Source organism: Tamandua tetradactyla, chromosome 20 (assembly GCF_023851605.1).
Source record: "Tamandua tetradactyla isolate mTamTet1 chromosome 20, mTamTet1.pri, whole genome shotgun sequence".
NCBI classification, from domain to species: Eukaryota; Metazoa; Chordata; class Mammalia; order Pilosa; family Myrmecophagidae; genus Tamandua; species Tamandua tetradactyla.
Genome location: NC_135346.1, coordinates 1,495,188 through 1,520,410, shown reverse-complemented (window position 1 = coordinate 1,520,410; position 25,223 = coordinate 1,495,188). Strand labels below are relative to the sequence as shown.

Below are 25,223 nucleotides of genomic sequence, written 5' to 3'. Positions count from 1 at the left end.
AAGGAAATAAAAGGAAAGAACTTAGACATTCCACACCCCTCTCATTGACCAGTAGTATTGCAATTTATCCAATGTATTTTACCCCTTATCCCCCTATTATTTATTTATTTTTTATCCATATGCTTTTACTCATCTGTCCATATCCTGTATAAAAGGAACATCAGATACAATAAATCCCCCTTTCTAAAAGCCATTCCATTTCTGGTATATTGCATTCTGGCAACTTTTACGAACTAAAACTGTCAATCTAATCACTATTCCTTTGTACTTAAAAGGCTTTGCATTCAACAGTTTGACCACTGTGCTTTGGAGCCTATTTCTCTTTCAAGTTTATCCTGTTTGGTGTTCTCTGGACTTCTTGGATGTGCATATTCTTATCTTTTGCTAAGCTTGGGAATTTTGCTGTTATAATTTCTTGGAATATCCCTTTTGCCCCTTTTTTCTTCTGGGAGAAGGTAGGTTTGATGGTATCCCCGAGGTCTTTTGGGCTGTTTTCTGTTTTTATTTTTATTCTATTTTTTTGTCATTAGAAATTTTTTTGAAACATAATAACATACAAACATGAACATTCTTACCACATGATCATTTCATTCTTGGTATATAATCAGTAACTCACAATATCATCACATAGTTGTATATTTATCACCATGATCATTTCTTAGAACATTTGCATCAATTCAGTAAAAGAAATAAAAAGAAAAAGGAAAAAAAACTCATACATACCCCTTACCCCTCCCTCTCATTGATTGCTAGTATTTCCATTTACCTGATATATTTTAGCCTTTGTTCCCCCTGTTTTTTTCTATATCCCTTACCTCTCCCTTTCAATGATCACTAGCATTTCGGTCTGCTGAATTTATTTTTGTTTGTTCCCCCTTTTATTTATTTATTTTTAATCCATATGTTTTATTTGTGTGTCAATAAGGTACATAAAAGGAGCATCACGCAGAGGTTTTCACAGTCACACAGTCACATTGTGAAAGCTGTATCATTATACAATCATCTTCAAGAAACTTGGCCACTGGAACATGGCTCTACATTTTCAGGCAGTTTCCTCCAACCTCTCCATTACACCTTAACTAAAAAGGTGATAGCTATATAATGTGTAAGAATAACCTCCAGGATAACCTCTTGACTGTTTGGAATCTCTCAGCCATTGACACTTTATTTTGTCTCATTTCTCTCTTCCCCCTTTTGGTCTAGAAGGATTTCTCAATCCCTTGATGCTGAGTCCCAGGTTGTTCTAGGATTTCTGTCCCACATTGCCAGGAAAGTTTACACCCCTGGGAGTCATGTCCCATGTAGATAAGGGGAGGGCAGTGAGTTTGCTTGTTGTGTTGGCTGAGAGAGAGAGGCCGCATCTGAGCAACAAAACAGGTACTCTTGGAGGTGACTCTTAGGCCTAATTTTAAGTAGGCTTAGCCTATCGTTTGTGGGGATATGAACAAACCCCATGATTCGGGGCTCGGCCTATTGCTTTGGCTGTTCCCACTGCTTGTGAGTATATCAGGAATTTTCCACATGGGGAAGTTGAATTTTCCCCCTCTATCACCATTCCCCCAAGGGGACTTTGCAAATACTTTTTGTTTACTGTTCAGATCACTCTGGGATTTATCAGGGCATCACTCTGGTCAAACCTCCAAAATCTCATGCCCTACTCAAGGTTCTGCGAAATTATGGTATTCAATTAAACTATCCACATGAGTTATATTAGGAAAATTTACTTATTGGTTTTTTTTTTCCTTTAATTTTTTAATTCTTGGCATGAGTAGGCTCCAGGAATCAAACCTGGGTTGTTTTCTGTTTTTATAATTCTTTTTTTCTATCTGAATAAGTCTTACTTATTTCAACATAGTTTTCAAATTTGCTGTTTCTTTCTTTAGCCAGCTCTGGTGTCCTGTTGAAAACCTCCTGGAAATTTTTCATTTCAGTTATTGTGGTCATCAACTCCATTAGTTCTGTTTGGTTCATTTCAAATTTTTCATGTCTTTATTGGAGATTCTCCCATTATTTGGTCATTGTTTCCCTGATATCCTATAGTTCTTTGTATTTCCCTTATCTCCTTGAGCGTATTTTTTAAGCTCTTCGTGTGGTATGTTCTCAGGCTTGTCTTTTTTATTGATGCTTTCTGGATTTTTATCTTCTTCCTTTGGATGGGCCATCATTCCCTGTTTGTTTGTCTTGTATTCTTTTTTTCGCATGCTGTACATTTTAATATTTTAAAACGTTGACTCTGGGATTTATTCCTTGAGATGTCCGTTTCATGAGGTGTATCCAGGTGGTGATATGACAGATTTTCGTGAATGCCCGGAGCTAACAAAATCAGGCAAACCTGAGCAAAAAGTACCTTTCACAGTCTGCATACTGACTTTATGTTGGCCAGTACTCTCCTTCAGAGTTACAACCTCCTATCGAGAAGTCAGCTCAAGGCAAAACAAACTGCAGGGTTCCCTGTCTTTCACGGTCCTATGTCTTGTCCTGGATTTTGGCTTGCTACTAACCTTAGGATTTTCCCTGTTTACAGGAATTTAAATGCCCCCTTAACTCCCGAGGAGATAGACCTTCTCCCTGTTCCGTGTGTTCCACCGCAGGACTTAAAGCATTGAAGCCTTTGATCCTGGCAGCCAGCTCAACTGTTTCTTACCTACTTTGGCTGTCCTCAAGCTGCCTTTGCCAGGAGATCCAACTTTGGGGTTGAGGGCATGCCAGAGACAAGTTTCCCAGGTCAGTCGTTCTAAGCTGGAGCAAGGCTGGGGACCCACAAAGGAAACCTGGCTGGCTGCAGACTGCTCTGGGAGAGGATGGCAGAGGGCCAGTCAGTGCCTCAGGAGCCTCTCTCAGGGCTCCTCAAGGCTGCCATTCCGTGACCTGGCCCCTGCCAGTGAAGGTGTCCCTTAACTGTCCTCCACAGCTCAAGGAAGCATACCATCTTCACCTCCTTTGTCCAGGGTGGGTGGGGATTTGGGCTGTCCCCAGAGCCAAAGCCCCCTGCAGTCTGCTGTAGCTGATCATATGCCCCTGGATTTAGGGGAACTAGGTCTTTAGGTCCCACCCAGGCACCGGGTTACTGCACCAGGGGCCAGGTGTGAGTGAGCATCTCATGCTACCAGCCATGAGATTTGGGGCTGGGTGGCAGCAGCCACTGCCTGGAGAGTGCAGTTCGCTGATGTATACTGCAGACCCCAGCCTCTTCCCACTCTTCCCTCTATGCTGCACAGTGTTCTTCCAGACTTCCAAGAAACGGTCCTGGTGAAGGCACTGTTTCCTGTAGCTTCCTGACCCTCCGACTTCCCATATCTTCTCCCTGTCTTCCCTTTTTAAACTGAATGTGGGAAAGAACAATCCATACATATCACTGCTCACCTCTCAATTACCTCTCAAGTCAACTGGTCACTCTTCAGGGAAAAAACAAAACAAAACAAAACTGCCCTGGGCAGCAACATTCATGATCCTCTAATTGCCAGATCCAGTTGACATGTTCACTTTTTATCTTTGTGGACCTTTCTGGTGCATTTAACCTGTCACTCTTAAAACTGTACTCCTTTGCATTTCTGTGTCTCCAAGTTCCTCCTGATTCTCCCCATCTGTATTAGTCAGTGTTCTCTAGAGAAATAACCAACAGGAGATATCTATAACTGTGAAATTTATAAAGGTGTGTCATGCAACTGAGGAAACAAGAGCCCAAAATCCATATAGCAGGTAGCAAGGCTGGCAACTGCAATGAAGGGTCTTGATGAACGTCATAGGAGAGGGTAGAAGACTGAAGAAGACAAGAAGATTCTCTCTTTTCCCGTAAAAGTCTTCAACTGATTGGATTCTCTCCAGTCAGTACGGAAGACACATTTTTGGTTGATTGTAGATGTAATTAGACACAGATGCAATCAACTGATGATTTTAAAAACCAGATTTCTGGCTTATTAACCTGCCATGGAATATTCCTGGAGTAATGGTTAGGCCAGTGCTTGCCTGAAAGACAGCTGGGCACCATCACCTGGCCAAGTTGACACCTGAACCTAACCGTCACATAGTCCTTCTGTCTTTGACATGTGCTCTTGTCCGCCTGCCCCTTGGATGGCTTTTCACACTCTTCAGTGATCAGAATCACTCATGATGTCAGCTGCATACCCTGCCACTGACTACCTTTCCACAGATCTTGTAGACAGTGTTGCTCACTGCCCCTTGGCCATTATCTGGATGTCCCCTTGCCATCTCATCACTTTTCAAGGCAAAGCTGTTACTTACCAAAAGTAGGGGTTCTACCATAAGTACATGGAACCTTGAGTAGGACATGGGATTTTGTTGGTTTGTCCAGAGTGATACCTCAATAAACCCCAGAGGAATTTGAACAGTGAATAAAAAACTATTTGCAAAGTAAGTCCCCTTCTCGGGGAATGGTGAGAACCGGCAGAAATTCAACTTCCCCAAGTTGAATTCTTGATATTCTCACAAGCAGTGTGGACAACCAAAGCTATAGGTTGAGCCCCCAGTCTTGAGGTTTGTTCATATGAAACTTAACCCCACAAAGGATAGTCCAAGCCTACTTAAAATTTCGGCCTAAGAGTCACCCCCAAGAGAGTCTCTTTTGTTGCTCAGATGAGGCCTCTCTCTCCAGCCAACACAACAAGCAAACTCACCACCCTCCCCTTGTCTACGTGGGACATGACTCCCAGGAGTGTGGACCTTCCTGGCAACATGGAACAGAAATCCTAGAATGAGCTGGGACTCAGCATCAAGGGATTGAGAAAACCTTCTTGACCAAAAAGGGGAAGAGTGAAATGAAACAAAGTGTCAATGGCTGAGAGATTCCAAACAGAGTCCAGAGGTTATCCTGGAGGTTATTCTTACACATTATATAGCTATCACCTTTTTAGTTAAGGTGTAATGGAGAGGCTGGAGGAAACTGCCTGAAAATGTAGAGCCGTGTTCCAGTGGCCATGTTTCTTGAAGATGATTGAATAATGATATAGCTTTCACAGTGTGACTGTGTGATTGTGAAAACCTTGTGTCTGATGCTCCTTTTATCTACCTTGTCAACAGATGAGTAAAACATATGGAGTAAAAATAAATAATAGGGGGAACAAATGTTAAAATAAATTTAGATTGAAATGCTAGTGATCAATGAAAGGGAGGGGGAAGGGGTATGGTGTGTATGCATTTTTTCTGTTGTCTTTTTATTTCTTTTTCTGAATTGATCATGATGTGATCATGATGATGAATATACAACTATGTGATGATATTGTGAATTACTGATAGAATGGAATGATCATAAGTTAAGAATGTTTGTGTTTGTTGTTATATATTTTTTTGAAAATTAAAAAAAGAAAAAAAACATAGGTGTTCTCTGCCTGATGTGCACAAGTGACCAATTCTTGAAACATTGGGGTTTCAAAGAGAGGAAGAGTGTATTGTCAAGCACAGAGCAAGGAGGACCGATAGCTTATGGCCTAAAATCTATCTCCCTGAACTGCAGTAATTCTGAGAGTTTTATAGTATCAAAAGATGGGCAGGTTTTAGGATAATGATTATAATGGCTTGAGATGACAAGGTTAGAGATGGTCTAATTATTGAGCATGCACAGATCGATTACATCCTAGTTACATGTAAGAACATGGTGGCCTTCACATGATGATGGGTGTGGGGTTTAGTATTATAATGAGGTATGAGTCACTTACAGATTAAGGTTTCAGTTACTACACATGTCAGGTGGGCCCAGTTTGGTTAGCTCTAGCCTTGTCTAGTAAGATAGCTTAGGAATTGGGATGGATTAGTTCTGGGCTGATTCAGGTTCCCTCGTTAATTAACATTAAGGGGCTGTCTAGTGATCACAGGACTTTGAAGTTGTAAAACGAGATAAAGGGGCACTTATGGGACTAGTTACGAGTCAGTGCAAGGCTTTTAGGATCAAAAGGTAACGATAAAGCCTTTATCAAAGATTCAGCCGTCTCGGGACAGTTCAGTGAGTCTCAGTAGATTCAGGTATTTACTTTGGGTATTCTATGATATACTAGATAGCATACTAGAAAGTAAAAAGGCCATCTAGAGAATGATTCAGTATTCATAATCATTTGTTGGCTTTTTTTTTTATTAATTAGTGGAAAAAAAGAAATTAACCCAACATTTAGAAATCATACCATTCTACATATGCATTCAGTAATTCTTAACATCATCACATAGATGCATGATCATCGTTTCTTAGTACATTTGCATCGGTTTAGAAGAACTAGCAACACAACAGAAAAAGATATAGAATGTTAATATAGAGAAAAAAATAAAAGTAATAATACTAAAAAAAACACAAACAAAATACAAAACAAAACAAAACAAAAACCTATAGCTCAGATGCAGCTTCATTCAGTGTTTTAACATGATTACTTTACAATTAGGTATTATTGTGCTGTCCATTTTTGAGTTTTTGTATCTAGTCCTGTTGCAAAGTCTGTATCCCTTCAGCTCCAGTTACCCATTATCTTACCCTGTTTCTAACTCCTGCTGGACTCTGTTACCAATGACATATTCCAAGTTTATTCTCGAATGTCGGTTCACATCAGTGGGACCATACAGTATTTGTCTTTTAGTTTTTGGCTAGACTCACTCAGCATAATGTTCTCTAGGTCCATCCATGTTATTACATGCTTCATAAGTTTATCCTGTCTTAGAGCTGCATAATATTCCATCGTATGTATATACCACAGTTTGTTTAGCCACTCGTCTGTTGATGGACATTTTGGCTGTTTCCATCTCTTTGCAATTGTAAATAATGCTGCTATAAACATTGGTGTGCAAATATCTGTTTGTGTCTTTGCCCTTAAGTCCTTTGAGTAGATTCCCAGCAATGGTATTGCTGGGTCGTATGGCAATTCTATATTCAGCTTTTTGAGGAACCGCCACACTGCCTTCCACAGTGGTTGCACCATTTGACATTCCCACCAACAGTGGATAAGTGTGCCTCTTTCTCCACATCCTCTCCAGCACTTGTCATTTTCTGTTTTGTTGATAATGACCATTCTGGTGGGTGTGAGATGATATCTCATTGTGGTTTTGATTTGCATTTCTCTAATGGCCAGGGACATTGAGCATCTCTTCATGTGCCTCTTGGCCATCCGTATTTCCTCTTCTGGTAGGTGTCTGTTCAAGTCTTTTTCCCATTTTGTAATTGGGTTGGCTGTTTTTGTTGTTGAGTTGAACAATCTCTTTATAAATTCTGGATACTAGACCCTTATCTGATATGTCATTTCCAAATATTATCTCCCATTGTGTAGGCTGTCTTTCTACTCTCTTGATGAAGTTCTTTGATGCACAAAAGTGTTTAATTTTGAGGAGCTCCCATTTATTTATTTCTTTCTTCAGTGCTCTTGCTTTAGGTTTAAGGTCCATAAAACCGCCTCCAGTTGTAAGATTCATAAGATATCTCCCTATATTTTCCTCTAACTGTTTTATGGTCTTAGACCTAATGTTTAGATCTTTGATCCATTTTGAGTTAACTTTTGTATAAGGTGTGAGATACGGGTCTTCTTTCATTCTTTTACATATGGATATCCAGTTCTCTAGGCACCATTTATTGAAGAGACTGTTCTGTTCCAGGTGAGTTGGCTTGACTGCCTAATCAAAGATCAAATGTCCATAGATGAGAGGGTCTATATCTGAGCACTCTATTCGATTCCATTGGTCGATATATCTATCTTTATGCCAATACCATGCTGTTTTGACCACTGTGGCTTCATAATATGCCTTAAAGTCCAGCATCGCTAGACCTCCAGCTTCGTTTTTTTTCCTCAAGATGTTTTTAGCAATTCGGGGCAACCTGCCCTTCCAGATAAATTTGCTTATTGGTTTTTCTAATTCTGAAAAATAAGTTGTTGGGATTTTGATTGGTATTGCATTGAATCTGTAGATCAGTTTAGGTAGGATTGACATCTTAATTATATTTAGTCTTCCAATCCATGAACACGGTATGCCCTTCCATCTATTTAAGTCTTCTGTGATTTCTTTTAGCAGTTTTTTGTAGTTTTCTTTATATAGGTTTTTTGTCTCTTTGGTTAAATTTATTCCTAGGTATTTTATTCTTTTAGTTGCAATTGTAAATGGGATTCGTTTCTTGATTTCCCCCTCAGCTTGTTCATTACTAGTGTATAGAAAAGCTACAGATTTTTGAATGTTGATCTTGTAGCCTGCTACTTTGCTGTACTCATTTATTAGCTCTAGTAGTTTTGTTGTGGATTTTTCTGGGTTTTCTATGTATAGTATCATATCGTCTGCAAACAGTGATAGTTTTACTTCTTCCTTTCCAATTTTGATGCCTTGTATTTCTTTTTCTTGCCTAATTGCTCTGGCTAGAACTTCCAACACAATGTTGAATAATAGTGGTGATAGTGGACATCCTTGTCTTGTTCCTGATCTTAGGGAGAAAGTTTTCAATTTTTCCCCATTGAGGATGATATTAGCTGTGGGTTTTTCATATATTCCCTCTATCATTTTAAGGAAGTTCCCTTGTATTCCTATCTTTTGAAGTGTTTTCAACAGGAAAGGATGTTGAATCTTGTCAAATGCCTTCTCTGCATCAATTGAGATGATCATGTGACTTTTCTGCTTTGATTTGTTGATGTGGTGTATTACATTAATTGATTTTCTTATGTTGAACCATCCTTGCATACCTGGGATGAATCCTACTTGGTCATGATGTATTATTGAGGATTTTTGCATCTATATTCATTGGAGAGATTGGTCTGTAGTTTTCTTTTTTTGTAATATCTTTGCCTGGTTTTGGTATGAGGGTGATGTTGGCTTCATAGAATGAATTAGGTAGATTTCCCTCCAGTTCGATTTTTTTGAAGAGTTTGAGGAGAGTTGGTACTAATTCTTTCTGGAATGTTTGATAGAATTCACATGTGAAGCCCTCTTGTCCTGGACTTTTCTTTTTAGGAAGGTTTTGAATGACTAATTCCATTTCTTTACTTGTGATTGGTTTGTTGAGGTCATCTATTTCTTCTTGAGTCAAAGTTGGTTGTTCATGTCTTTCCGGGAACCCGTCCATTTTATCTAAATTGTTGTATTTATTAGCATGAAGTTGTTCATAGTATCCTGTTATTACCTCCTTTATTTCTGTGAGGTCAGTAGTTATGTCTCTTCTTCCATTTCTGATCTTATTTATTTGCATCCTCTCTCTTCTTCTTTTTGTCAATCTTGCTAAGGGCCCATCAATCTTATTGATTTTCTCATAGAACCAACTTCTGGTCTTATTGATTTTCTCTATTGTTTTCATGTTTTCAATTTCATTTATTTCTGCTCTAATCTTTGTTATTTCTTTCCTTTTGCTTGCTTTGGGATTAGTTTGCTGTTCTTTCTCCAGTTCTTCCAAGTGGACAGTTAATTCCTGCATTTTTGCCTTTTCTTCTTTTCTGATATAGGCATTTAGGGCAATAAATTTCCCTCTTAGCCCTGCCTTTGCTGCATCCCATAAGTTTTGATATGTTGTGTTTTCATTTTCATTCGCCTCGAGGTATTTGCTAATTTCTCTTGCAATTTCTTCTTTGACCCACTTGTTGTTTAAGAGTGTGTTGTTGAGCCTCCATGTATTTGTGAATTTTCTGGCACTTGGCCTATTATTGATTTCCAACTTCATTCCTTTATGATCTGAGAAAGTGTTGTGTATGATCTCAATCTTTTTAAATTTGTTGAGACTTGCTTTTTGACCCAGCATATATATAGTCTATCTTTGAGAATGATCCATGAGCACTTGAGAAAAAGGTGTATCCTGCTGTTGTGTGATGTAATGTCCTATAAATGTCTGTTAAGTCTAGCTCATTTATAGTAATATTCAGATACTCTATTTCTTTATTGATCCTCTGTCTAGATGTTCTGTCCATTGATGAGAGTGGTGAATTGAAGTCTCCAACTATTATGGTATATGAGTCTATTTCCCTTTTCAGTGTTTGCAGTGTATTCCTCACGTATTTTGGGGCATTCTGGTTCGGTGCATAAATATTAATGATTGTTATGTCTTCTTGTTTAATTGTTCCTTTTATTAGTATATAGTGTCCTTCTTTGTCTCTTTTAACTGTTTTACATTTGAAGTCTAATTTGTTGGATATTAGTATAGCCACTCCTGCTCTTTTCTGGTTGTTATTTGCATGAAATATCTTTTCCCAACCTCTCACTTTCAACCTATATTTATCTTTGGGTCTAAGATGTATTTCCTGTAGACAGCATATAGAAGGATCCTGTTTTTTAATCCATTCTGCCAGTCTGTGTCTTTTGATTGGGGAATTCAGTCCATTAACATTTAGAGTTATTACTGTTTGGATAATATTTTCCTCTAACATTTTGCCTTTTGTATTATATATATATATCATATCTGATTTTCCTTCTTTCTACACTCTTCTCCATACCTCTCTCTTCTGTCTTTTCGTATCTGACTCTAGTGCTCCCTTTAGTATTTCTTGCAGAGCTGGTCTCTTGGTCACAAATTCTCTCAGTGACTTTTTGTCTATAAATGTTTTAATTTCTCCCTCAGTTTTGAAGGACAGTTTTGCTGGATATAGGAGTCTTGGTTGGCAGTTTTTCTCTTTTAGTAATTTAAATATATCAGCCCACTGTCTTCTAGCTTCCATGGTTTCTGCTGAGAAATCTACACATAGTCTTATTGGGTTTTCCTTGTATGTGATGGATTGTTTTTCTCTTGCTGCTTTCAAAATCCTCTCTTTCTCTTTGACCTCTGACATTCTAACTAATAAGTGTCTTGGAGAACGCCTATTTGGGTCTCATCTCTTTAGGGTGCACTGCAGTTCTTGGATCTGTAATTTTAGGTCTTTCATAAGAGTTGGGAAATTTTCAGTGATAATTTCTTCCATTAGTTTTTTCCTCCTTTTTCCTTCTCTTCTCCTTCTGGGACACCCACAACACGTATATTTGTGCGGTTCATATTGTCCTTGAGTTCCCTGATACCCTGTTCGAATTTTTCCATTCTTTTCCGGATAGTTTCTGTTTCTTTTTGGAATTCAGATGTTCCATCCTCCAAATCACTTATTCTATCTTCTGTCTCTTTAAATCTATCATTGTAGGTATCCATTGTTTTTTCCATCTTTTCTACTTTATCCTTCACTTCCATAAGTTCTGTGATTTGTTTTTTCAGTTTTTCTATTTCTTCTTTTTGATCAGCCCATGTCTTCTTCATGTCCTCCCTCAATTTATCGATTTCGTTTTTGAAGAGGTTTTCCATTTCTGTTCGTATATTCAGCATTAGTTGTCTCAGCTCCTGTATCTCATTTGAACTATTGTTTTTTTCCTTTGACTGGGCCATATTTTCACTCTTCTGAGCGTGGTCCGTTATCTTCTGCTGGCATCTGGGCATTTAGTCAGATTTCCCTGGATGTTGGACCCGACAGTTTGGAAGATTTTTCTGTGAAATGTCTGGGTTCTGTTTTTCTTATCCTGCCCAGTAGGTGGCGCTCGTGTCACACGTTTGTCTCACGTGTTTTGAAGGGATCCCCCCGGTCACCGTTCTCCCCGGCCTGGGGATTTCCGATCCAATTCTCTCAGTTGGTCCGGGGGGTCACGCGTGGTGTGGGCGCCAGCCGCCGCGGCTTGAGTGGACCCTGTGGTTCCTTTATTAATGCCCCTATTGGTGTTTGGTTGGACCCAGTCCCTGCCACTGTCGGAAGTTCCCTCCTCTCCCTGGAGGGGTGCCGGTCGCCAGCCCCCGCGGGGGAGGGGTGTCGGTTGCCGGCCGCCGCGGCCTGGGGAACTCACCTCCGGACCAGGAAACCGCCCGCGGGGGCGGGGCGCTGGTTGCCGGCCACTGCGGCTTGGGTAGCCCTCTGATCCGAGACTCGTAGCCGGTCCAGGAAGCCGCCCGCAAAAGAGGGGCACTGGCCGCCGCGGCTTGGGAAACTTGCCTCTCCGAGACTCTCAGCCGGCTCGGGAAGGAGGGAGGGACGAGCTCCGGCCGCCAGCTGCCGCTGCTTGGGGGAGCGCGCGCCACTCGGGGATCTCACCGCAGCAGAGTCTCGCAGTCAGTCTAGCCAGTCCAGACTGGGGTACGCTGTGTGTCCATTCCCTGCCGTGGCCCCGGGAGCTGTTCTGCACTGTTTCTGTTCACCTAGTAGTTGCTCTGGAGGAGGAACTAAGACGCACGTACCTTACTAAGCCGCCATCTTGGCCCCGCCTCCAACTGTTGGCTTTTTTTTTTAATGCAATTTTATTGAAATATAGTCACACCCTACCATTTGTTAACTCTTAACTTCTCGGTTGCAAATTTGAACTCATCTCCTCCTCCCCAACCCTCCAAAAAAACAAATCTGCTTCTCTATTATTTTCGGTCCTTCCCATGAACCCAAACTTTACACAGAAACGTCTTTTTCCTCACACCCAGTATAAAATTGGTGTCCACTACCTGCTGAATTGACTGCCATCGTGATTCTGAAATCTTCCCTCTGTTCCCACATCTACAGTCAGGTCCTCATCTGTTTTACAGTCTATTTCAGCAGTTTTCTACTTGGTCACTCTGTCTGTAGTCTCTTCCCCTGAAATTCAGTCTCCACACAGCCATTGTAGAGATCTTATAAAAATACAAATCTGCCCTCACCTGTTGAGGTCCCTCTGATGACTCCTTTCAAAATGACATTCAGCACAGCGTCACCTATAAGTATTTGTGGGAGAACAAAGTGCTGATCAAGCCTCTACCAGTTTACAGGAAATTTAGGAGATAGAAAGATAACCTTGTAAAGGATACCGTGGGATGTAATCAGCCATCTGTAGAAGGCAAGAAATTTTATAGGACACATGTTTAAGCTTCCTTGACAAGAAAGGGGGGCAAGGGGGAAGAAAAGGGAGAGAAGAGGGAACTTTAACATATTGGAAGAGTCTTAAGAGCTGCTCAGTGTTGGGTCCTGATTTGAATAATCCATCCATAAAAATGATTTGATTCTTTTAAACATTCAGTGATGGTGTTGTGGTTATTTTCTAAAGAGCATCATATTTTTGAGATACATACTGACATATTTGAGGAGATATGATGTGATTCCTAGATTAGCCCAGGGAATGGGCAGGGTACGAATGAAGCTGGATTGGTTATGAGTTATTTGAATTGGGCAGTGGGTCCGTGGAAGCCCATTGTGCTGTTCTTGTTACTTTGTGTGGCAGCATCTTACATAATCAAAGGCTGGGTTTTGTTTTTTGTTTGTTATGAAAAGATATCAGTGAGACAGGGAAATTTAAGCGCTAATGGTGTATAAGATGATTACAAATTATTAAAGTTCTCAGTGTGACGATATTGTTACACACAAATATTTTTTAAGAGTTCTTTTTTGTTAGTGATACATACTAAAGTATTTGTGGATTAAATGATATGTTGCCTTGGGTTTGCTTGTTTTTGTTTTTTACATTTTTATTGAGAAATTTTCACACACATACAATCCATACATGGTGTGCAATCAGTGGCTCACGATATCATTACATAGTTGTGTATTCATCACCATGATCAGTTTTTAAAACATTTGCATCTTTTTAGAAAAAGAAATAAAACAAAAAAGGAAAAGACTCTTACATACCTTACCCCTTACCCCTCCCTATCACTGACCACTAGTATTTCCATCTACCCAATTTATTTTATCCTTTGTCCCCCTATTATTTATTTATTATCCATATTTTTTTTACTCATCTGTCCATACCCTGGATAAAAGGAAGCATTAGACACAAAGTTTTCACAATCACACAATCACATTGTAAAAATTATGTCTTTATATAATCATCTTTAAGAATCAAGGCTACTGGAACACAGTTCAGCAGTTTCAGGTACTTCCCTCCTGCCACTCCAATATACCATAAACTAAAATGGGATATCCATATAATGCATAAGAATAACCTCCAGGATAACCTCTCGACTATATTCAAAATCTCTCAGCCACTGAAACTTTATTTTGTCTCATTTCTCTCTTCCCATTTGGTCAAGGAAATTTTCTCGATCCCTTGATGCTGGATCCCGGCTCATCCTGGGGTTTCTGTCCCATGTTGCCAGGGAGATTTACACCCCTGGGAGTCATGTCCCACATAGGAGGGAGGGCAGTGAGCTCACCTACCTACTTGGATTAGAGCAAGAGGCCACATCTGAGCAACAAATGAGGTTCTCTCCGAGTGACTCTTAAGCATAATTTTAAGTAGGCTTAGCTTCTCCTTTGCAGGAATAAGTTTTATAGGGCCAAATTCCAAGATGGAGGGATTGACCTATTGATTTGGTTGTCCCCACTGTTTTCCAGAATATCAGAAATTCTCCACATGGGAAAGTTGAATATTTCCCCCTTTTCCCCAGTCCCACAAGGGAACTTTGCAAATACTTCTTTATTCACTGCCCAGATTTCTCTGGTATACATCGGGGCATCACACTTATCTAGACAAACCAACAAAATCTCACACCCTATTCAAGATTCCATGTAATTATGGTGTTTGACTAAACTGACCATAAAAGTTAAATTAGGAAATGTACTATTCAAAGTATAAATTTTGCACGGAAATAAATCTCTCCCTCTGTCCCACACAGAAGTTGAAGTTTTAAAATATGGATGATATCATCCTTTATCCTGCCTACACTCTACTGTACCTTAGTCCCATCCAGATCAGCTTCTTTCTTTTCTCAAAGTCTGAAAATTTTTTTCAACTTTTAAAATATTTCCTATATGGGGTACTGCTGACTTTCATAGCTTCACAGTTCTAACTCTGAGTCTCAGGTGTCACAGAAATACCCATAGTTTCTGGAAACAACCAGGCTATGAACAAACAGCTCAGCATCTCAGAATGTAGAAATAACAGTCACACCTTCTGCATAAATGTGACTGCTGTAAGAGTTTACAATCTAGAACCCTTTATAGTAGGCCCCAGCCTGATAACCCATGCTTTCAACTTCAGTACACTGAGTTTTACATTATAGTTAAAAATACAAATTATGTAATTGAGTCATGGTAATATTCGCCTTTTTGTTCCTGACATTTCATTCAGCATACTGTCCTTCATTATTTACATACATATCTTAAGATTGTTTTATTTAATTGTGAAATATAACATATATACAAAAAAGCAATTAATTTCAAAGCACACTGCAACAGTTAATTGTAGAATAGATTTCAGAGAGTGGTATGGGATACAGTTCCACAGTTTCAGGTTTTTTCTTCTAGCTGCTCTAAAGATATACTGGAGATTTAAAGAAATATCATTATGATGATTTGGTGGTCATACTCACATGTTAAATCCTACCTTTTCTGTTATAACTCCTTTTTTTCCTTTCTCCCAATCTTCAGGGGTTTTTGAACCATGCCCATTCTAACATTTTCATGTTGGAAAGGGCTATTGATAATATGGGGTAGGGGGGGGTGGAACTAGTTGATATTCTGGAGAGCCGGGCCCCTCTGGGTTTCAAGACTTATCTGGCCTAGAAACCATCTGGAAGTTTTAGGTTTCTGGAGAGTAACCTTAGTATTACTCTCAGATAGAGCCCAAGGTGTTCTTTAGGGTTGGCAGGAATATGTTGTAGGTTGGGAGTTGACAAACCATGGTATATAGCAATATCTAAATGAAGCTAGCGTTAAGAGTAGTCTGCATGATGCAGCTGTTCTAAAAAATAGTCATGGTGATGAATATACTACTGTGTGATGATATTGTGAGCCATTGATTGTACACCACACACAGAATGTTTGTGTGTCAAGAATGTTCATTTCGTATGTTGTTTTGGCTTGATAATACAAAATAAAAATTTTTTAAAAAAGAGTAGTCTCCAGAGTAGCCTCTCAACTCTATTTGAACTCTCTCAGCCACTGATACCTATTTATTACATTTCTTTTTCCCCTTTTGGTCAGGAAGTCGTTGTCAATCCATGGTGCCAGGGTCAGGCTCATCCCTGGGAGTCCTCTCCCACGTCACCAGGGAGACCTTCACCCCTGGAGGTCATGTCCCACGTAGGGGGAGGGTAATGGTCTCACTTGCAGAGTTGGGCTTAGAGAGAGTGAGGCCACATCTGAGCCACAGCCGAGTCCTCTGGAGGCGACGGTCAGGCACAGTTGTGGGTGGGCTGAGCGGCTCCATTGCGTACTCGAGCGTCACAGGAACAAGCCTCCACATTAGGGGCTCGCTGAGCCTACTGATTTCGGAGTCCCTGGTGTCTGATATCGGGGGTTCCCAGGGGTAGAGTTTAATAGTCCCATATTTTTTCTCCCAGCCCTCAAGGGACCTTGCAAATACTTTTTAATTATCTGCCCAGCATACTCTGGGCTGTGTCTGGGTTTTACATTAAGCTGTACAGAATTACAAGCTCTCATTCCCATTCTGGGCTCCATGTGTTTGGGTTGTTTAAATGACCTATCCAGACAGGTTGAGTTAGATTATGTGCCACAGAAAATCTAGGTTTTGAACAAAATAAATATCTCTTCTTTGGTCTTACATAGTAGTGAAGTTCTAAAATACAGATGGTGCCCTCCTTACCCCTGTATTCAGTGTTGACCCGACTGGCCTCGTTCTTATCTCTAATTGAAGCCTGATCTCTTTTTTAATTTCAGGGTTTGTTTTTAAAATAATACAGGTTGGTGAGAATAGGAGGTAGAAATGAATCAAAACTGGCCAAATACTGATGGCTATTTAAGTTGGCTGATAGGTGTACAGGGTTTCATGACACTGTTCTCTCTAGTTGTGTGTATTTTGAGATTCTCCATTAAAGATGTTTTGGGACCATCATGACCTGTTCTCTTCCTCTCTTTAGCCTCATCTTTTAGTGCTCCCTGCTGTGCCGTTTACACTATAGTAACACTCAACTCTTTAAACTCTCTCTTTGCCTCCCTCTGTCCACTCCCCCTCGGTGCTGATTTGTGGGTCCCACCTTTGTGTCTTAGCCTGGAATGCCTTCCCTGCCATGCCCTTCCCCCTCCCTTCTTTCCTCTCCCAGGATCGCCTGGGCCTGCCTCCGTAGTGCTGCTCCATCACATCCGGTGGGGCAGGGAGGGCAACTCTCTTACTCATCTTTTTATCCCCTGACTTAGTGCCCTGCCTAGATTATAATAAATCCTCGTGAGTATGTGAGTAATGCGCTTCACTCTGTTTGCCTGACTCTGTGCACAGCCTGTAGGGGCAGTGCTTGGCACACAGTGGGTCCTGGAGCATGAGGGCATCTCCCTGTGCGGGTCCAGCATTATGGGCCTTTGAGACTGGCGAGGGAGCCTTAGGTCATCCGACCCGCCATCTCCTTTTACAGGTCAAGAAAGATCTGAAATGGTTGTGCCTTTTTTTCCCTTTTTTTTATGTATTCTTATTGAGATATATTCATGCACCATACAATCTATCTACCGTACACAATCAGTGACTCACAGTATCATCACATAGTTGTGTATTCATCACCATGATCATTTTTAGAACATTTCATTCACTCCAGAAAAAGAAATAAAAAGGAAAACTCATATGTCCTGTACCCCTAACCCCTCTGTGGTAGTTAGATTCAGATGTCAACTTGGCCAGGTGAAGGTGCCTAGTTCTTTTGCTGTGGCCATGAGTCAATGGTATGTGAACCTCATCTGTTGCTGATTACATCTGCAGTTGGCTAGGAAGCATGCCTGCTGCAATGAATGATGTTTGATTGAATTGGCTCGTGCTTAAATGAGAGAGCTCAAGGTAGCACAGTCTAAGCAGCTCAGCATACCTCATCTCAGCACTCTCAGCTCAGTCCAGGCCTTTGGAGATGCAGGAAGAAGTCACCCTGGGGGAAGTTGTTGGAACCCAGAGGCCTGGAGAGAAGGCCAGCAGAGATCGCCCTGTGCCTTCCCACGTAAGAAAGAACCTCAGTGAAAAGTTAGCTGCCTTTCCTCTGAAGAACTAACAAAATAAATCCACTTTTATTAAAAGCCAACCCGTCTCTGGTGTGTTGCATTCTGGCAGCTAGCACACTAGAATGCCCTCCCTCTCATTAGCCATTAATATTGTACTCAATTTCTTTTTACCCCTTATTCTCCCTTATTATTTATTTATCCCCCCCCTTTTTTTTTTTTACTCATCTGTCCATACACCGCATAGAGGTAGCATCAGAAACAAGATTTTCACAGTCACGAGTCACATTGTAAAACCTATATAGTTGAACAGTCATCTTTAAGAATCAGGGCTATGGGAACACAGTCCAGCAGTTTTCAGGTTCTTCCCTCCAGCCACTCCAATACACCATAAACTAAAAAGGGATATCTATATAATGCGTAAGAATAACCTCCAGGATAACCTTTCAACTTTGTTTGCTATCTCTCAGCCACTGAAAGTTTATTTTGTCTCATTTCTGTCTTCCCCTTTTGGTCAAGAAGGGTTTCTCCATCCCATGATACTGGGTCCCAGCTCATCTCCAGGAGCCCTGTGCCACATTGCTTGGGAGATTTACACCCCTGGGAGTCATGTCCCACATGGAGTGGGGGCAGGCAGTGAGTTCACCTGCCAAGTTGGGTTAGAGAGAGAGGACACATCTGAGCAACAAAAGAGATTCTCTGGGGGGTAAGTCTTAGGTATAGCAACTAGGTTCTTCTTTGAAATAAGTTTCATAGGGTGAACCCCAAGATTGAGGGCTCAGCCTATTGATTTGGTTGTCCCCACTGCTTGCAAAAATATCAGGAATTCCCCAGAAGGGGAAGTTTAATATTTCCTCCTTTCTCCCCAGACCCACAGGGAGACTTTTCAGATACTTTTTTATTCTTTGCACAGTTTACTCTTGGATGCATTGTTGAATCACACTAACCTGTACAGACCAACAAGATCTCACTCCCTATTCAAGATTCCATGTAATTGTGGTGTTTGAATCAACTAAGCACACAAGATGAATTAAATAATGCACTGCTCAAAATATGAATTTTTTAAATTAATTTTTTTAACATACCAACATACAGACACAAACATTCTTACCGTATGATCATTCTGTTCTACATATATAATCAGTAATTTGCAATATCATCACATAGTTGTATATTCATCATTGTCATTTCTTAGAACATTTACATCAATTCAGAAAAAGAAACAAAAAGAAAACAGAAAAAAATTCATATATACCATACCCCTTACCCCTCTGTTTCATTGATCACTAGCATTTCAAACTTCCAAATTTATTTTAACATTTGTTCTGCCTATTTATTTATTTTTCATCCATATGTTTTACTCTTCTGTCGATAAGGTAGATAAAAGGAGCATCAGACACAAAGTTTTCACAACCACATAGTCACACTATGAAAGCTGTATCATTATACAGTCGTCTTCAAGAAACGTGGCTACTGGAACACAGCTCTACATTTTCAGGCAGTTCCCTCCAGCCTCTGCATTACATCTTGAATAACAAGGTGGTATCTATTTAATGTGTAAGAATAACCTCCAAGATAACCTCTCGACTCTGTTTGGAATTGCTCAGCCATTGACACTTTATTTTGTCTCATTTTTCTCTTCCCCTTTTTGATTGAGAAAGTTTTCACAATCCCTTGATGCTGAGTCCCAGCTCATTCTAGGATTTCTGTCCCACGTTGCCAGGAAGGTCCACACCCCTTGGAGTTATGTCCCACGTAGAGAGGAGGAGGGCGGTGAGTTTGCTTGTTGTGTTGGCTGGAGAGAGAGGCCACATCTGAGCAACAAAAGAGGTTCTCTTGGGGGTGACTGTTAGGCCTAAACTTAAGTAGGCTTAGCCTATCCTTTACGGGGTTAAGTTTCATATGACAAACCCCAAGATTGGGGGCTCAGCCTAATGCTTTGGTTGTTCCTACTGCTTGTGAGAGTATCAAGAATTCTCCACTTGGGAAAGTTGAATTTTCCCTTTCTCACCTTTCCCCCCAAGGGGACTTTGCAAATACTTTTTTATTCACTGTTCAAATCCTTCCGGGATTTATCGAGGCATCACTCTGGACCAACCTACAAAATCTCATGCCCTACTCAAGGTTCCGTGTACTTATGGTGTTCAATTAAGCTGTCCACATAAGTTATATTAGGAAATGCACTAGTTAAAATATAAATTTTCCACCAAATAAATATCTCTTCCTTTGGTCTCACACATAAGTTGAATTTTAAATATAGACCCTATCATTCTTTACCTGGTATTCTGATTTACCTTAATCCCATCCAGGTCAGCTTCATTCATATCTCTAGTCAAAGTCTGATCTCTTTCAACTTTTTAACAGTTGCTGAATGTGGTAATGCTGACTTTCATAGTATATACTCTGAATCTCAGGTTTCACATAAATACCCACAGCTCCCCCTTCCGTTCCTCAGTCGCGGTGCCCTTAGGCCGCCTGCACCCATAGTGAACAGAGAGCACTGCCGCCAGAGACCCCAGTGTGCAAACGTCCATTCCGGTCCCCACACTCAGTCCGTGAAACAGGTGTGCTTTAATGTGGGCACACGGTGAGTCAGCAACAGCCTGCCCAGTTTTCATGCACACCAGCCACCTTCTGAACCTCGTTTGCTTTCTCACCTCAGTTTTTCCTTAGGAGCATATACTGACTGACTGCCAAATGCAAGAACCAATCTATTTAAGCAATTTTGTTTCTTAGTATAGTGAATTTTAACTTCTGCTTTATAATATCCACTTTGAATCATGGAGAAAGAGGTTACTGTGCGTTATTTACAGAGCCTTGCTTTCTTAAATATTTTCAGAAGCTAACAGAAAATGCTGGTGACCATGTGATAAGATGACAGAACTATGTACACACACTGTACCCATGTCTCAGCTTCCTGGCTTTAATATTGGACTGTAATTATGCAGAATCCCATTGGGAAAGCTGGGTGAAGGGGTGGACAGGACCTCTCTGTTTTTATCTTTGCAACTTAACGTGAATCTGTAATTATTTCCAAATAAACAGATTCTTTTTTTGACAAGTTGAAGGTAAAAATGTCCAGGCACCCAAATGCAGAGTTTTCTGGAAGATCCAGTTTTCTATATGTCCTTGATCAGTGGATTCCTTGACAAAAAGTGGTTTTGATAGATTTTTAATACTCGCTATGCAGGGTTGTTTGCCAAGCCACTGAGACAAATAACAAGTGAGAATTTTTAGTAACAGGTTATAAAGTACTGTGATATTTTTTCTTTTTCTTTAATATTTTAAAAAGAGGTGCTTGTGCCCATGGTGCATGGGATTTCCTCATAGCATGGCCGGTTTATCTGGTAATAACACCTTGGTGAGGCTGTTTGTACTGGCCAGAGGCGTGTGTTCCTTTCGTCACAATTTGAAACTCTGACTCACTCCACTGAGTTTCTCACATTGCATGCACGCACTCCGTTTCTTAGCTTCGCATGTGGGCACAGTTTCTGCCTGTCACAAGTGTGATGCAGGACTTGGGGAGGGGTGCAGGGGGTCCTCTAAAGACTCATGTGTCGGGAAACCTCATGCGTTTTCAGAGCTGCTCCTGCTGTGCTCGTCTTCCAGGGCTGGCTCGAACTTCGAAACCCTGACTTGCTTGGGAACAGTGAGTGCAGGTGCCAGGTGCTCGCAGGCTCGCCTCCATGCTAATCGACCTGTCTCTTTAGCACTTGGCTCAAGTATATGCTTTGTCAAAGTGACAGATTGCAGCTTGACACAGATTTACCAGATTTTTATTCAAATAATTGAAACCATGAGTGCCGAATGAAAATGGATCCACTTTCCCTGGAGAGACCCTTTGCAACAGCAGTCAGGGCTCCTGAGGGACTTCTGAGTGCACACCTCGGGGCCAGGAGTGCCCACGCGTAGAGCGGAGGCCAGCGCAGCCTTAGGTTCACATTGCCAGTACTGTTCTCACCTAAAGTAGTGATGCTTGTGTAAGTTTCGAGCCACACGTTTGAGGAGTGGAGTGAGCTGCACCACTGGAGTGTAGCAGGGTGTGGTTTTGGCTCTTGCTGGGCAGTTAAGCAGGAGCCGTTGGATGGCTTTAAGGGAAGGAGCGATGTGGTCAGCTCTGCCCTGTGAAGGGCCCACTGTGGCCATGGTGTGGAACCCTGATTTGGGGGGAGGGCGTTGCAACAAGGTGACATTCAAGTGAGAGGAAGTGGTGTAGGTGAACAGAGAGCGGATGGATTCAGGGCATGCTCAGGAGGCAGACTCACAGAATTCGGGTCTGTTCTTGGTGGAGGCAGGGAGTAAAGAGCGGGTGTGGGGTGGCTGTGAGTGGGTGGATGGGGTGAGGCTGCTGGCAGAGGAACACAGGTGAGAAAAACAGGCCTGGGGCGGAGCTACCGTGGTCTTGCACAGGTTGCGTTGGAGGTATCTGGACTGTCCCAGTGGAGGCATCCAGGTAGGCTGTGAGGAACGGGAGTGGAGCTCTACCAAGCTCGCTCCTCAAGGCACTACCCAGTTGAGTTCCTCCAGTGGGAGTGGGCAGGGAATGCCTTTGAGGGCACGAGCGATCCACGTGATGAGGCGAGCCAGCCCTGGGAAGACGTGACAGAGGAGCCTTCTGCAAAGAGGAGAGCGGGCACAGAGGCCCCAAGGCACTGTGAGAAGGGGGGCAGGACTCAAGCCGGTGCACCCTCGGGAGGGGCCGCAAAGGGGGAGTGTAGAGGTGGGCAGGGGGCCCGTGCGCCAGCGTTCGGTCCCTGGAGGGGAGGGGGGGATTATTCTGAGAGTGGTATTCTGTCTTAGAAATTTAAAGACATGGGAATAGGTGGGGCTGTATAGAGCGGAAAGAGAAGAGGATTCCAGGGTGCTGTCAGAGGGCTGGAGAACTATGAGGAACGAGCACCTTGGCAGAGGGAGGGCATGATTCAGTGCCAGGTGCTACTGAGAGAGATGCAAGGACTGGAGATGTGGGTTTCTTTTAGAAACCTTAAGGCCATGGGTGACCATGGAGAAGAAGGCCATCAGTCTCAGCTCCCCTCTGTCCTTTACTGCCCACGTCCAATCCCTTCCCTGAGCTGTGAGCACAGCAGCGAATCACCGTAGACCAGGTGCTGATAGAAGGCTGGCAGCAGGCAGGAGGGGGAGGCCAGGCAGCCAGGAGGCTGGTGTCTGCATGGTGGTGGCCAGTGCATGCGGAGTGCTGGCCAGGAAGAGCCGCTGCTATCTTCAGCAGCTGAGAGTCTGAGCCAGGCACACTGGACTTCCCAGTGTGGGAGTGGGCTGGGCAGAGACCAGGGGGACTGTCCCATGTGGCTAGTATGTCGGGGAGAGGTGCGACACTGGTTTGGTGTCCATGCGGTGTGGCCAGCAGGGTATTCCCAGAGCCAAGCTGGCAGGAGCTCAGGTGGGTGTCCAGGCAGCAGGGTGACGCTGGTGGAAGCCTGACTTGGTGAGGGTTTTGGCCAGTACACCCAGACCCCACTCTCAGAGGACACAAGTCCTGAGTGGTGGTGCCTCCAGCCCTGGAGAGCCAGACCCTCCCTGAGGCCATTCAGCAGGTGACAGGAGCCTCCAGGGCTGCAGCCCACGGTACAGCGGAGGCAGCCTCGTGCATGTGCGCATGGCAGCCAGTGTTCCTGCCCGTAGCAACCAAGTGTGTGCTTGCGCAGCTGTGAGCCTGTTCAGGCCGCTCCCCTCTGCCGTGACTTGCTGCAGATTGGCTGCAGGCCTCCGCCTCCTCGCCGTCCCCGGCAGTGCCCTGTCCTGTTAGGCAGTCCTGCGGAGGTCAGGGCTTCCCAGGCTGCCAGGACCACCACATCCCGCATCCCACACCCCCCTGTATCGTTCCAGTGAAACTCTGAGCAGTGAAGAAAAGGCCCAGTCTTTCCTTTGGCTAAAAGCAGTTGGGATTGCAAAATTGAGTTGTTCCTCTGGAGCTTGTCTGTAGCTGTTTGCATGTGTATATTGAAGGAGGGCGTGGTAGCTTTTATAATTGTTAGGGCAAAGGATTCTGTTCTAATCTGGGACAGCCAGCTGACTCACCAAGAGCCCTGACCTCTTTGTTTCCATCTTCCCTCCAGGGAAATGGAAAACTCAGCTCCCAGGTTTACAAGCCAAGGCCTGGCACTGCTGAACCAATGACTTTCCAAAGAGAAAATAACAGAAGTAACAAAAAAGTGTAAGAAAAATTAGCTGCTCATTTTATTTCCGCCTGACTAATTAAATGGATCAGATTACCTTCCCCCAAAAGAAACTTCAAACACGGGGTTGAACAGTCCCTTTGGGAGCTTGGGTCCCTTCCCCCTCTTGCCTCCAGGTGGCAGTAGGGAGTGCGTTCTTCAGTTGTGGGGGGCGTTCCTGGCTCCCAAAACTGTTTCCCTTGTCCCTCTCCTGCAATTCCCATTGTCTTAACATTCCTCAGTTTTTCTGAGACTAGCTTAGGTTCCCAGATGTGGATTTAAAGAAACAGTGACCACCAGATGTACAGTGCACTGTACACTTGACTTTATTAACAGTTTAGAGACAGGAACATCCAGGAATGGGGTGGAAGGTGAATGGGGCCCGTAGAGGTTGGCAGGACCGAAGAGACGTCAGACTCAGAGGTTGAGGAAGTGGCCTCCTTTATCCGCTGGGTGGACACTGGTAGGTCGGCGGGGCCCCTTCCTACAGCCTCGCCCTCTGTGAGTCCTCTGCGGTCCGCTCTGTGACCACCGCACTGTTACTTGTAGCGTTCTTTAATGGCACCCTCTTGAGCCTTCAAGTGGTGGGAGGGACCCGTGGGTGAAGGGTGAAAATGTAACGAAGAAGACCTGGGAAAGGTGCAGTGGGTGTGAGGAGGCTGCAGGCAGGGGGTGTCAGGGACAGCTGGAAACATGGCCGGAGAAGTGGTGGGAAGATAGCACCCCTCTCCTCCCCTTCCCTTCCCAGTGCCATTTTCTCTTCATGGCACTCTCCCCCGAACCCCCCAGTACTGCTCCCATGCTGTTTGCATGGGCCGTCCATTGGACCCTGTGGCGGTCTGTCTGTCTGTCTGTGTGTCTTGTGTCCTAGAAGACGGCCAGCCCGTGAAGAGTAGCGGCTCCCCTTGTTACCTTGTAGTCTCTGTAGCACCTGTCCTGGGCACAAGTTAGGTTAAGAGGATTAGGTTGATAGATCTATTTGAGGGGACTGGGATAGGAAAGCAGAATGTCAGTGGTAGGACCTCAGATGTGACTGGGTGTAAGCAGATGGCCTGATGAGAAGTGGTCCGGTTTTGAGGGATAGTGGTCGGAGGCAGGCAGAGAGCAGAAGCAGCGTGCGGGAAGATGCTTCAGAGCAAATGGCGAGGGAGGAAAAGAGCAGGACAGAAGCTGAAAGGCCGAGGCTTTGTGGCCTGGGAGAAAGAGGGACATCCAGACAGGGTGGCCTAAAAAGCGTTGGGAAGGGATTGGAAACTGG

The 25,223-nt window shown here is 42.9% G+C and overlaps 1 protein-coding gene across 2 annotated transcripts in view; it reads left to right on the top strand.

Moving 5' to 3' along the window:
- The window catches only part of MAML1 (mastermind like transcriptional coactivator 1), a 74,293-nt gene that overhangs the window by 37,360 nt on the left and 11,710 nt on the right, over positions 1 to 25,223 (top strand). The window lies entirely within an intron of this gene.